Raw genomic sequence first — 12,320 nt, 5'->3', positions numbered from 1 at the left:
ACAGAGAGAGACAGAGAGAGAGAGAGAGACAGAGAGAGAGAGAGAGAGAGACAGAGAGAGAGAGACAGACACAGACACAGACACAGAGAGAAGAGGCCCCTTTTTTTGACTGCTAGAAGGGGGAAACTTCCGAGACTTTGGGATTAATAAATGAAATGAAGTAAGCTCTCCACAATGGCAAGGAGCAGGTAACCCCCTGGGGCTTTAGACAAGGGCAGAGGAAATCCCCTCCACCTTTCTATGGTGGGGAGTGAGGTGGCACAGAACTGCTGAGGGCTTGTGGGAGGAGTGCAAGGGAAATCCCCTGTGTCTTTAGCAGTTGGAGGAGGTAGCTCTCCAGGCTTTAGGCTGCGATGGGGTGGAGGAGCATGCCTCTCCTTACTGGCTGCTGGACAAGAGAATCTGGCTTATTTTGATAGCCCTGCTAGTGACGTTCCAGAAGCAGTCTGGCCGAAGCATTGGTAGAATGTCCCCCTTATCCAAGCCTAGTTCTGAGAAAGGAGACTCAGAGAAACCGCCACACACCAATAAGATTTCAGATAGACTTAAATCATGCTAGTTCCATTCCATTTCTAGAGTGCAGGTAGAATGCAAAACTCCCCAGATCCCCAGTTGTTTCAAAGGACTAGAGCAACCTGACCTCCCATTGTCCCAGGCTAGGTTTTTAACCACTGGGTTTGAGGATGGGGAGATGGTAGAATGGAGTTCTGGAACCTGCACCATTTGTATCAACTACTCTAAGTATTTCTAGGCCTACATGTGGCTGGGATAAGGAGACAGATGAATTTCCCCATATAAACTGTGAAAGGGAGTAATGTATTGGGGTTGGTAGTAGTAAGACCAGTGAGACTCTGAAACTTGAGGACATCATGACAGCATAGTTCCAACCACAGCTTTAGTTGCAGTAACCTCCTCTTTTCTAGATTACTAAAAATTTGTAGCAGCCCTTTCATGACATCTACTTCTCCTTTTTCCCCTCTCTGTGATGTAGGACTTTGGTTAGAGAAAAAGAGGAAGTGGTCTGATGAAGCTCGGGGGAGGAGTGCTGTGGGGGAAAGGTGCAAGGGTAAGATGTCAGCAACAAGCTCCTTCTTACTGGGGTCTACCCACTCAGCTCCACAAGCACTGAATTGGCTGTAGCAAGAAGAGGTTCAAAGGCCATACCAGTGACAAGACTGAGCTCAGTCAGCCCTAGCTGACGGAGAACAGCACTGACCATGAGAACCTCTGTCTTTTCCAGAATCCCCTGGGTCCTTAGTCAATGTCCCTGTGTTGGAGGAGGAGCCAAGATCCCAAGTTCTTGGTTCCTGAGTCTTCAAATAAAAACTGGTCCTACAGGAAATGTGAGTTGAAGATCCAGTGGGAGTCAAGCTGTGTTGTTTGTACTCCATTGCTTGCTTTTACTGGGAGTGGCCAACTAACTCAAACTGTGCATTTCCTTGAATACTTGGGTTGGAGTTGGCTTACATCTGGGGAATACTAGAGAGTGTGGGGGAGACTATAGTGGATAGTGGAGATCCAGATGTTTAACAGACATTGTTTATTTGTGATTATGTGTTTTATTATTTTATTTAATAAAATAGGGGCAGCTAGGTAGCACAGTGGATAGAGTGCTGAACTTTAGGAAGAACTGAGTTCAAATGCCACTGCAAACACTTTAACTTTAACACTTTAACGTGACTTTGTGCTAGTCATTTAACCTCTGTTTGTCTCAGTTTCTGCAACTGTGAAATGGGGATAATAACAGCACCTACCTCCTAGAGTTGTCATGAGGATCAAATGCGATAACATGTACAGTGCTTTCCAAACCTTAAAGTACTATATAAATGCCAACTATTATTAATAATTATCACAAGAGAAATTACTATGTGCATTTAAGTATGTTGTGTCTGTTCATGCAGGGGGGAAGGGTTAACTCCATTAAGCCAAACTTGAATGACTAGGACTCAGGAAACACAGCTCATAATGAGCTTGGCACTTCCTCAACACTTTGACCCAACAGATGGCATGTACATAACAGTTAAGGTGAGCAAGAGAATGTTCTGCTCTGGACTCTTCCTGTTGAATAGGATCAGGGCACTGGTGGTTAACCACTGGTGGCTAAAACTGCATTTTTTTTCCTGTTTGTTTTCTCCACCCCGTGTTTCCTTTTCCTTTTTTGCTGGGGATGGAGAGTGACAGAGCAAGCAGGCAGTGATTATAGTTCTCTGAGGGGATTTAGGCTCTGCCTTGCCTTTTTTTTCCCATTCTACTATAGGAAGTTAGTAGTTAAAAAAATAAACCATTAATAAATACTTTATATTATCTAAGAAATAACCTGTAGTCACCTACCTCATAGAAGTGTTGTGAAGTTCAAATTTATATAATAGATAGAACATATTTTGCAAAACTTAAAGATTAAGCATATGTAAATGGAAGCTGTTATCATGCAAAAATATTTTTTTGCATATAGAACTACATCTTGGAGGTTAGGGTGGAGTATAGACTAAGCAATATCCAGTTAGGTGGATTCAGAGCTGGTTGAATGACTAGAGCCAAACACTGGTCATTAATGGATTGATGTCAACTTGGGAAGCAGCATAGTGCAATAAATTTGGAATTAGAAGACCTGAATTCAAATTCGAACTCTGTCACTTAACCTGTATGACCTTGGATAAGTCACTTATCTTCCCATGGCCTCTATCTTCTCATCTCTAAAATGAAAGAATTGTATTAGATGACCTCTGAAGACCCAGTTCTAAATCTATTATCTTAATAAACATCTTAAAGTTTTTATGAATATTTTTCAAAGAGACATATTTATGTAAAGAAAGTCATCCTGGGGCAGCTAGGTGGCGAAGTGAGTAAAGTGCCTGCCGCAGAGTCGGGAGGACCTGAGTTTTGTTCCTGCCTCAGACACTTAACACAAAAAAACTAGCCGTGTAACCTTGGGCAAGTTACTTAACCCCAATTGCCCTCCAAAAAGGCAAAAAAGAAAAAAAAAGTCATCCTAACAATTTATCTATCAAAAAGTGGGATGGATTGTCTCTGGTAGTGGATTCTTCGTCAGCAGAGCCATTAAAGCAGATTCTGGATGAATACTCATCAAGTGCATTATAGAAAGTAAAAATTTCCAAATGTGGGTTGAACTTTGTAAAGATTTTTATAGTGTTCATATCTGTCCAGTTGTTTTATTCCCCTTCATGAAGTTTAGCCATACTGACCTACTTGCTGTTACTCTCAAACAATGCTCAATCTCTCATCTCAGTTATTCTCCTAGACTCACCTCAACTACTGTCTTCTGCAGGAGGCTTTACTAGGTCCCTTCAGCTGCTGTTGCCTTCCACTCGGAAATTATCTTCTGTCTGCTCTGTTTGTATCTTATATGCACCTTATATACCTGTTGTCTCCCTCATTAGAATGTAAACACCTTAAGGAAACTATTTTTGCCTTTTCTTTGTGTCCCTAGTGCTTAGCACAGTACCTGGAACAGTTAAGTACGTAACAAATGCTTAATTGAAATTCTACACTCAATTTATTAAACAGGTTTTTTGAATTTCAATATTATATTATCTTTGCATTCCTAGTTTAAACCCTAGTTGTGGATAAATGATATTTTTAATATATTGCAGAATTCTGTTTTGCCAGAATTTTATTTGTTGTGAATGGTATTGACTGACACACTTCTTTCTTTTTTTTTTTTTTTAATCAAATTTGCCTTTTGTTACAGGTGGGGATTCTGTTACCTGAAACTCATTGAAATGAACCTTCTTTCATGTTCTTGCCCTTTAAATCAGCTGGGATGTGTTAAGCTTGAAGCTTGAAGCCATGCCACTGAGAATAAAAGTCATTTCCCAAAGAACTTTTATTCAAGGATATATATATATATATTCAAGGATGGAACTTGACTGAATCTTGGAAAAACTACAAGTGTAGGGAATGTGACAGCTTTAAGGGACCCAATGACTTTCCATTTTGAGGGGTGTATTTTGTCTGGGTCTGTAGAATGTCCTGTACCAACCATCAGCAAGCACATAAACACAACATAAGCACTAACATCTGTGTGAGGTTTGTAGGTGGGTAGCAGTTTACCTTTGGGCTTGACCCCTCTGCTTTTATATAGAAAATAGCCTTATTTCTGACATATAATGGCACTCTTGAGTCAAGAACTATGCTTCAGGGGTCTCAGAGGCAACAAATGATCAGGCCCATTGTAACCAAGTTATGATTGTCTTTCCTAGTCATTTTGCCTTTATCATGAACAACCACCTTAGGCGTCTTATCAACTCTGTCTTCCCAAGCATTCAAGGCCACATTGCAGTCTTTGGAGGAAGAAAGTAGCCTAGCAAGCAAAGAAATTTTAGACATTTCTCTCTTATTTAGGGTTTCTTCATGAGAGTAGGGAGGTGAGTTGCACTTGTAGTTACAATATGCAGTTAAATAGATTTAACTTTATTTGATGATTTGAGAAGGTGTGCCATGGAACACGCTATCAGATATGTCTTAATCATGGCATAGTGAGGTACATGTAGAGAGCCTTGCAGAACTCCATTTTTTACTAGTTTACTCACACAACTCAAATGTGCACATAATTTGTAGGGTGTACTTGTGAACAACATTAGTAGCAAAGTTGCACAGCTGTGGTGTCAAACTCAAAAAGAAATGGGAGCCATTGAACTATTCATAAGAATTCCTGAGGGCTGCATAGGCTTATTTGACTTAAAATTGACTTAGAAAATCACATAATATCTATGTTATATTGTATTTTTATTTATTTTGTTAGTTTTAATTTGGTTCAGACTGTATTTTATGAGTGTTGCAACCTGTGTTTGTTACCTCTGTTTACATTTTTCTTGATGGTGTACAATTGAGGGGCCTCACAGAAGAGGGTCAAGGGTTCTAGTCACTTATTTTTTTTAAAGAAGGCAGTTTCGTTTCTTCTTTCCAAAGAAAAAAATAGCACTTAAAGTTATGCTTATTGAATTACAAATTTATCTTTAAATGCTCTATGGTATGGGTTAAAGCATTCACAAATTTATCGACCAAATGGCTGCTAACCTAAGCATTTTGTAGAAAGAATCGGGTAGAATATCTTTTTCTCTATATTTGAAAACAGTCAACATAAAATAGGAGTTACTTGTTCTTGTCTTACAGGTTTGTTGTGAGGATCAAATAAGATACTGTCAACAAAGTGCTTTGTAAACTGTAAAGCACGATATAAAAGAGGCCCATTGATTTGATTTCACTTTTCAGTGTAACTAGTACTGATGCCTTTGTACAAGTTGGATCATTAGTGGCCTGTCTCCTTTCTCATTTATTCAGAGATATGTTATCTATTTCCTGTTTTCTCATTTTGGGCACTTAATTTTTTTACTCTTAGCTTTATTAACATAATTCTGTGTATAGTAACCTCTGATGTTTTTTTGTAGTTTACATTCATTGTAACCTCTTTCTCCTTTCCAATTTTAGTAATCTGGTTTTTACTTAAAATCAAATTTGCTAATTGCTTATCAACTTTTTAAAAACTTGATGCTGAATATCTGATTTCCATTTCTGACTTTATATGTTTTTGTGCAAAATGCTTTTGCGTTGCTTTGGTTATTGGCAGATGTATTAACTTGGATAACACAGAAGCAAGATAAATTCTGAATCTTCTAGAAAAACTCTCAATGGGAGTGTGGAAATAGGATAACATTAAATTTTTTGTTATTGATAAATCTGTAAGATTGAACCCAGTTTATCTATCCTCATGCAACAAACTAATTAACTCTAATTTCTTTCAAAGATTCTTGACCTGGGGTTTGTGAACTTTTTTTTTTAATTGATAATGATATCTCAGTATAATTGGCTTTCCATATTCTACATTATTTCTATATAATTCTATATTATTTTATGCTCTTAAAAACATTATTCTGAGAAAGGATCCATAGGCCTCACCAAATTGCCAAAAGGGTACATGACATCAAAATCCTTGCTTTAAAGCCTTGCAACTCATTGAGCTTACCCTGTTTCTCTTTTCTTGTTATGTGCATTGAGGACTATAAATTTGCCTCTAAGTAGGACTTTGGATACATCTAATACATTTTGATATATTGTTTTTATTTTGTCTTCACTTTTAAGATAACAACAATAGCATCTATTTATATAGCAATTTAAGGTTTGCAATGTCCTTTAAATGCATTTTTTCATTATTTACATGATTCTTATTATAGCCCTGTGCTGGACTTGGAGTTACGAGTTCAAATTAGGCCTTAAAAATTTACTAGCTGTGTAACCCTGGGCAAGTCATTTAGTTTCCTCATTTGTCAAATAGGAATAATAATAGCACCTACCTCCCAGGGTGGTGAGGATAAAAATGAGATGAAATTTATAAAATACTTTGCAAACATTAAAGTGCTATACAAATGCTAGCTATCATTATTAACCTAAATGTTATTTAGTATGAGAGGCAGCATAGTATTGTAGATAGAAAATTGGTCTTAGAATCAGGAAGAAATAGATTCCAGGCTCAATTCTGACATATGCTGTATGACTCTGGGCATGTCACATAACATCTCAATAACCCAAGCAACTCTCTAAGACCATAAATTGCAAAGAAGGTGTCAACCTGCATTTGTATAGGGAGCTTTCTCATTATGGATTCCTATATCAATGAAAATCATAGTTCTAATCCCTTTCCCTATTACTTAATAAATTAATTTTTAATATACAAAATGAAATATGATAATTTCTTGAAAGAGGTTTGAATAGGGTGCACTGCAAGTGAATAGAAAGGAACAGTCATTTCTGGTAGGTTAATGGGGTCTTAGGGAATACTTTATTGTAGAAGTGGCATTTGCCCTGGGCAATAAAGGATAGGTAACAGTAGTAACTGACATTTATATATTAATTTAAAGTTTGCAAATAATTTTACATGCACTATCACATTTGAGCACCCTTTGAGCACCTCATAGCATCCTTACAGGAAATTATTTAATGAATTAATCAAGCATTTGTTAAGTTCTCTCTATATGTCATGTTCCATGCCAAGTGCTGATATAAAGACTAAAACAAAATAATTTCTGCCCTCGAGGAGTATATATTCTAGCAAGGGAGACAACATGTATATATGTAAGTGTTGCCCATATAAACTCTGAGGTATCTTCATTCCAGCTCCCATTCTCACTGATGGATTGAGTTTCCAGAGCTAGGCTAGTATAACTCTCTCAGGATTCTAAGGATAACCCTCTGAGGAGTTAGGATCAACCTTCTCTAATGCTATTGGCTTGTTTCCATTAGTGTTGAAAATAATTTAGTCAACCAGCCTTCCATAGCTTTTAGGAAGGGGTTCAATAAGAAAGTTCATAGGAAACCTTGCAACTCCCACCCCCCAAATCTGTGCCACCCTCCTCTAAGGACATAAAGTCCAGAGGAAAAGTGAGCTCCAGCTTGGAGAATACACATGGTCAAGAGGTAACTCACAATTTCTTGTTACTATAAGTCCTTTTCTCTCAGTTTGGGGGTACTTAAGAAGTCCCCGTGAAGTATAGTGTCGTTTATTTTCTAGGATTCTTATTGCAGCTATAGAAATATGCCTATGGGGGTGGCTAGGTGGCGCAGTGAATAGAGCACCGGCCTTGGAGTCAGGAGAACATGAGTTCAAATTTGATCTCTGACACTTAACACACACACACACACACACACACACACACACACACACACACACACAAACTAGCTGTGTGACCTCGGGCAAATCACTTTATCCCAACTGCCCTCCAAGAAGAAAAAAAAAAAAAAGAGGAGGCCACCAAATTTGGAAATTAAGAGATCACTGATGAAGTCAGGATTAAGATGGGGGAGTAGTAAAAAACTGAACAGCCTAGCGTCCCCTACAATTATTCCAATTACAATGTAAGAAGAATGCCAGACCAACTGGTAATTGAAAAATCAAAGAAGAAACTCTAGTGGGTTCCCTTTCTAGCCTGAGATTACAAATTTTAAAGGCAAATGACCAGGGTGGGAGCTGTGGAATAGGGATTGGTTAGCATCATGTAATCTGCCCAGCTAAGCTAGAACATATTTCTGAAACAACAAAACAAAAATATAAAGGGCTATTATAATGATAGAGATGCCCGACTCAAAACCAGAAGAGCAGACCAACTCCAAAACACCTTTAAGCAAAAAAAAACCAAAATCCCCAAACCAAAAAACAAACTCACAGCTTGTCCACAAGATCAATTTTAATTTTAGAAGCAAGAAACATTTAAAAAAGTTAAAAATGATATTAGAAATGAGAGCTATGGGATAGAGACTAGGAAAGAAAATTAATAGTTACTGAGGTGCAAAAGCATTACTCTACTTATAAACTCCTTGAAAATTAAATGGACCAAATAGAAGTTAGTGACTTCATGAGATAGCAAATAATATTAAAAGAAAGGCAAAAGTCAGAACAAAATAGAAAAAGAAGTTTAAGTAATCTCAAGTAAAAAACAACTTACCTGGAAAACAGATCAAAAAGAGTTTTAGCAATCAGTGAAAATTTGAAATCTGAAAGCCATGACCCCCCGAAATCCAGTGTATCATATTTTAAGCTATCACAAAAAAAAGCAGTCTAGTTCTCTTGGAACCAAAGGGCAAAGTGAAAACAATGGACACCTCAAACGAAAACTCCCAACAATATCATTGCCAAAAATCCAGAGCTTCCAGGTCAAGGAAAAAAAAGAGGCACTTCTGCTATAATATGACTTGTGTTCTAAGAAATCACTGTACTGTACAAAATCACACATAAAAAACCACAGAGCTTATGAGGAAACTGAAGTTTGGGGCAGAACACTTAAACTCAGGTCCCAAGGGAAACCACCACAACCTCAAAACAAGGACCCCTCACTGTGAGGTCCAAGGCACTGGCAACAATGATTGGAACCAGAAACTTTTGGTATGTCTTCTTCCATGAGGTGCTGTAGAGGACCATCTTCACTCCCATAGTGCTGAGTTCATTTTCATGGAAGCAATACTGTGTGACCATCTCCACCTGGGCTTTTTCTGAGTGAATATCTCAGGGTGGTGAGGATGAAAGGGGTTGGGTCATCATTAAATCTGTTCCCGGGTAGCAGGGTGCTTTGTGAATCTGTTTCCTCCTCCCTTCCTGCCTCTCTAGCTCCTCACCTCTGATCCCTTGAATTCTATACTCTTTCCTCCCACCCCCAGTAGCTCTCACTGCATCCTAGTTTGAGGAAGGTGACTGCTGCATTACTTTTCTTGAGTTGGAGCCAGACATCTTTTCCCATGGTCCCCACTGCATGCTGGTGGCACACATCTCCAGCCATCACTCTGTAGTTTGTTTTCCAACCTTCCTGATGTATACCGCCACCAACATAGTGTAGTTTTCCTAGATGATGCTTAAGCAAACTCAATATTCAAATTATGCTCAAACTATTCCCTAATATATCACTCCTGTTGGAACAAATTTGCATTTTCAAAACAAGTTGTATAGCAGAACTTCCTGTACTGTACATGGTCAGATATAATTCAAGTACCAAAGAATTAACAGTCAGAATCACCCAACATTTAACTGCTACCATTGTAAAGGGACAGAGAACATGGAATACAACATTCCCAAAGGCAAAAGATAAAGGCGTACAACCAAGAGTAACTTATTCGGCAAAACTGAGTGTAATTCTACAGGGGAAAAATAGATCTCTAATGAAGATCTTTAATAAAGAAACAAGAAAAGACTTGAACTGAGTTGAAACTTGAAATACAAACAATAGGAGTGATGAAATCCTAATAAAGCTGCCTCCAGCCCCAATATTCTAAGTTCATGATAGGCCCCACTGTATCTAGCCTACCACCTCCCCACCCCCACTCCTGCCAGTGTCCTAACTTCAAACATGCCATACAGCTCACGGGAACAATAGGTGTGTCCCTGAACTCTTAGTTCTCATAGAAACAGCAGGTGTGTCCATGTGATGGGAACCCAACTACTGCACTGCCCCCAGATCCATTCCCACAGAAGCAGATATGTTCTTGTACTCAGCCACAATCACATTATCCATCAAGCCCAAGACAGGACCACAATGCCTAACTATCTATCTTGACCAGACAGGACCACAATAGCTAGCCAATTGGAGGGCAGCATGACCAGAATGTTTAACCACTGAACGATAGATGGGACCCCTCCTCCATTACCTAATCCCTTAACAAACACCTCCTCCATTACCCAATCCCTTAATAAACTCCTCCTGCCTTTTGAATATTAATGATATTCCTTTATTCTATGTAAATTTGTGTTATATAATTGCATCTTCACCCTATAAAAATCCGTCTTTCTTTTTCTAAAGTTGCTGGTTCCTCTTGGAATTTAGCCTGCTTTATGAGGGATGTTAATCTCAATAAATGCCTATACTTGGATTAGAGGTGGTCTGACTGAATTCTTTGAGATGGTTCCACCACAACACATCATGAAACCCCAACAGTTTTTGGATAGGTAAAGCCCCCACCACAGCAGTTTTTGGTGTTCCTGGGTTTAAACTGAAACAGGAATACATTTGCATTCTACTAGGAAGGGGAAGGAAGAGGATGATACAAGCATCCTCTAAGAACTGATATTATCAGGGGTTGTCAAATAAGGGCCTGGGAATGATTGTTCACTTGGGCAATGAAAGGTATTCTTATTTAACATATGTGGAAACTAAGTGTCAGGCAGGTGTTCCTGACCCCATTCCCTACGTTTTAGTCCAAGCTGTAGACAATTACTTTATGGAGGGAGAGATTACCCAAGGAATTCAACAACCCATTCTACAAAAGGATAAGGTAGCCTACAGATTTTATAACTGCCACATTCCAGCTAGTGGATCAGGAATGATTCACCATCCTCAGTTTTTTTTTAGAGCAGTCTTTCCAAAAGCTAGAAGACCCAGCTATGTGGAACTAACCTTTCCCCTTAACATAAGTGGTGACACCTTCAACTTCTCTCTTCCTTCTAAAATGACAATTTTCTATTAGCCTCTCTGACACCTATGGAGCAGGGTCTTTATCTCCTTAGAGCTAATCTGTTGGCTATGGGGGGAGGGTGTACAAGATATTCCTCCTCTCCTTTGACACTGGTACCATTTTGGTATAGCTTCCCATCACCTCATGCCTGGACTATAGCAATAGTTTGCTGATGGGTCTTGCTGCCTCAAGTCTCTCCCCACTCCATTCCATTCTCCATTCCTAAACGAAGTGATTTTCCTAAAGCTCATGTCCAACCATGTCATTCCTCTAACTCAAACTTCAGGGGCTTCTTATTACCTCCAGGATCAAATACAAAACGCTCTGCTTGGCATTCAAATTTCTTCATAACCTAGCCTCCTCCCACCTCTCCAGTCTTCTTTTATCTTACTCCTTGACACATATTTTTTGATCTAGTAACACTGACCTCTTGGCTGTTCCATGAGCAAGACATTCCCATCTCTTGGCTCTGGGCCTTTTCTCTGGCTGGCCCCTGTGCTTAGAATGTTCTCCCTTTTCCTCTCCACATACTGACTTCCTTGGTTTCCTTTAAATTCCAACTAAAATCCCATCTTTTACTGGAAGTCCTCCCTAATCCCTCTTAATCCTAGTGTTGTCCTTCAGCTATTTATTTAAGTAAATATTTAAATAAATTTAAATAAAGCTATTTAAATAAATTTCCTATTTATCCTTTATGTAGTTTGCTCTCTATATAATTGTTTTCTCCCCATTAGATTGTTGAGGGCAAGGACTATCTTTTGCCTCTTTTTGTATCTTTAGTACTTAGCACAGTTCCTGGCACACAATAGACATTTAATACATTTTTAGATTGACTGATTGATTGGCTTGAGTTAGTTCCTCACCTCACAACGCTCTGATCCCCACCATTACTGATAGAGGGGGAGGAGTCCATGACCTGAGACATATTGGTCTCTTTTAATTAACAAAGTCAACTTGGGTACCTGATAGCCTGGGAAGTGTGCAACTATTTCGACAAATTTGATGCCTACATTAGCTACTATGAATATTCAGGCATATTCTCAGGTTTGAATCACAAGATATAACAGACCCCTTGAAGATGAAACCAAGACATTTATTCAAACAGCAGTAAGCCAAATCCATCATGGTAACAAAGAAGTCTATACACATTGACAATGCATGGGGCACCAATACCCCAAGCCTTCCCTCCGTTAGGCCTCTCCACAAAACAAGTTTCCCCAGACAAAAATCCTTCCTTTTTCACTCACACTAGCTGCTTTCCTCTGCCTGCTCTCTTTCTCTCTCTCCCTCTCCCTCTCCCTCTCCCTCTCTCTCTCTCTCTCTCTCTCTCTCTCTCTCTCTCTCTCTCTCTCTCTCTCTCTCTCTCTCTC

This window comes from Petaurus breviceps, unplaced genomic scaffold (assembly GCF_028583685.1).
Source record: "Petaurus breviceps papuanus isolate PSGF00001 unplaced genomic scaffold, PetGlider_PUasm1.0 138, whole genome shotgun sequence".
In the NCBI taxonomy this organism is placed as follows: Eukaryota; Metazoa; Chordata; class Mammalia; order Diprotodontia; family Petauridae; genus Petaurus; species Petaurus breviceps.
Note: the sequence above shows the minus strand (reverse complement) of the source record.